We start from the raw sequence: 2,746 nt of genomic DNA, 5'->3' as shown, positions 1-2,746 counted from the left end.
AATGGGTCCTTTGATGTTAGTAACAAGGGTCTTAGGAACCCAAATAGACCATTCAATATACTCATGAAGAGAACCAACAAACTTGGCATAAACATGCCCGTCACTAGCATGGCATAACACATAAGAAGGATTAAAATCGCCGGCTTTGTTGGGAGGGGTGACATTGCCCTTCTTGACATTGTTCTTCTTCTTCTCCTCCTCAGGGGCACTTTCTCCCTCCCTCACAAAGGTTTGCATGAGGGGAGGAGGTCGTTTTGTCTTGTCATTCTTGTTCTTGTTCTTGGAGTCGGGCACATACCCAACCCCTTCCTTGGCCACACCTCCCTTTTGGTTGATCAAGAGATCGTTGAGGTTCTTCTTGCCTTGTATGCAAGTCGCAAGACCTCTCTCAAGTTGCTCCTTCAACTTAGCATTTTCCTCAACAAGATGTATATGCTCACAACACGGGTTAGTAGCATTTGCATTATCAATTAAAACCATATGAGGAAAAGTTGCTTTCTCCTTAGTTAGCTTCACTTGGAGTTGATCATGAGACTCCTTGAGACTAGCGTGAATACCCTTCAAGGCCTTGTGGGCCTTGTCAAGTATATCAAACTCCTCTTTGAGTCTAGCAAGATCAACTCCGAGTTTGGCCTTCTCGGAATTTAGCACACGAGAAACAATGAGGGCATGATCATAATCTTTCTTTAACTTAGCATGATCAATGTTGTGAGACTCCTCAAGAGCGAAACGAAGACCATGCTCTTCCTCAAGAGCATTGGAAAGATCCGAAATCTCATCGACATAGTCACGACTATGCCCTTCCATCTTAGAGATGGTGTCTTCGTGAGCCTCGATCATGTCATTGGCCTCACCCAGTTGTTCCAAGAGAGCAACAAAGTGCTTCTTGGATTTTCCCTTGAGTTTGCCCATAAAGGCCTCAAACTCGTTAGCCTCCACATTAGCTCCCTCAAGTTCATTAATGCTATCCATTGGGGAAGGATGATTAATGATGGTAGTTTTGATGTTGGAGGTTACCTTGTTGGTGGCTTTAGCCATGAGACACTTGGCGGTGATGCTCTCGTTGGGTGAGTCGAAGAGAGACACCCGTGACGTTGTTGCAATGGCAACGGAGGCCATGGCAACCGACTCATCATCTTCATCATCATCATCATCCTCATTGTACTCTTCTTGCACACCAAAGCCTTGGGAGGAGTCTTCTTGGTGAAGTTGTTCTTGTTGGGGAACGACTTGGCCTTGTCCTTTCGGATGAGTTTGCCACCATTGTCTTCCCTCTTCTCATACGGGCATTCCGCAACGAAATGACTCACATTGCCGCAATTGTAGCAAGTCTTACACGTTGCTTGCCCCTTGTGCCACTCGAGTTGTTTTTGCTAAAGTTGGTCCTCGAGTTTTTCTTGCTCCAAAATTGCCTTGAAGCAAGTGCCATGTGTTCATGATATGCATACTTTGTATCTTCGGGGTTGCTCTCCTCTTCTTCCTCTTCTTCTTCTTCCACGGTGAGCTTGGTCTTCAATGCAAGGTTAGGCTTCTTTGCCCGTTGAGAACGGAGCACCGCATTGTCGGCGGTCTTGTCCAAAATGTTCATAGCCACAAACTCATCCAACACTTCGCTTGAGGTAAAGTGTGGAAGTCCGGTCTTTGACAAATGACGGAGGACATGGCCTTGTGTAGGGCATCATTGCCTTGAGGAATTTGCGCTTAATCCAATTGTCATCCGTGTCCTTGCTCCCGTGATCTCGTAGTGAGACCGCGAGTTTGGTTACTCTCCGATAAAGCTCACGAGGTTCTTCATCTTCCTTCATTGCAAACTCATCGGCCTCATCTTGTACCACTTCATAGTTGGACCGTTGAATGCTTGCGCTTCCCCGGTAGAGAGACACGACACAATGCCATGCATCTTTGGCCAAGGCGAAGGGACGAAGATGAGGTAGGTCTTCGGGTGGAATTGCATCTTGAATGATGAAGAGAGCATTCTCATTGAATTGATTGTCTGCGGCTTCTCGAGGAGTGAAGTTGCTTGGATCATGTGGATAGAAACCTTCTTCAATGATTCTCCAAAGGTTAGTGTTCACATGATTTAAATGACGTTTAAAGCGGTAAACCCAAGAATCAAAATCCTCATTTTTCACAATCTTAGGGGGAGGACCGGCATGATTCAAATGAGTGGAAGGAACCGGTCCACCATAAACAAGTGGTGGTTTCCACATGGGCAAAGATGCCGGTGCCATTCTTGCCACTAGAAGAAGGAGCCTTTTCACTACTAGCTTCCCCCTTGTCGGGGATAGCATCCGACACCTTGTTGGCGGATCACCCACTTTCAACGGTGCGGTGGATAGTTTAAGCCCCTCAAGAAATTTAGTAAACATGCTTTCAACTTCGGTCGTCATGGAGGTTTTCAATGTCTCCAAGGCCACATTGAACTCCTCACGAGAGACCGAAGTTCCCCCATTTCCCGTAGACGAGATCAGATTCACACCGGATTGTTCCTCCACACCGTCTACGGTATCAACCATACTCTTTGGACGGTAAAGTCCTTAAAAAGAGACGAGGCTCTGATACCAATTGAAAGGATCGATATGGTTGACTAGAGGGGGGTGAATAGGCAACTACAATTTTTAGCTTTTCTTTACCAAATTAAACTTTGAATCAAAGTAGGTTGTCTAGATGTGCAACTAGGTGAGCAACCTATATGATGCAATAACAACAAGCATACAAGCAAGCAAGGGTAGAAACAATAAAAGAG

Source organism: Triticum urartu, chromosome 3, assembly GCF_003073215.2.
Source record: "Triticum urartu cultivar G1812 chromosome 3, Tu2.1, whole genome shotgun sequence".
Taxonomy (NCBI): domain Eukaryota; kingdom Viridiplantae; phylum Streptophyta; class Magnoliopsida; order Poales; family Poaceae; genus Triticum; species Triticum urartu.
This window is presented reverse-complemented; position numbering follows the sequence as displayed.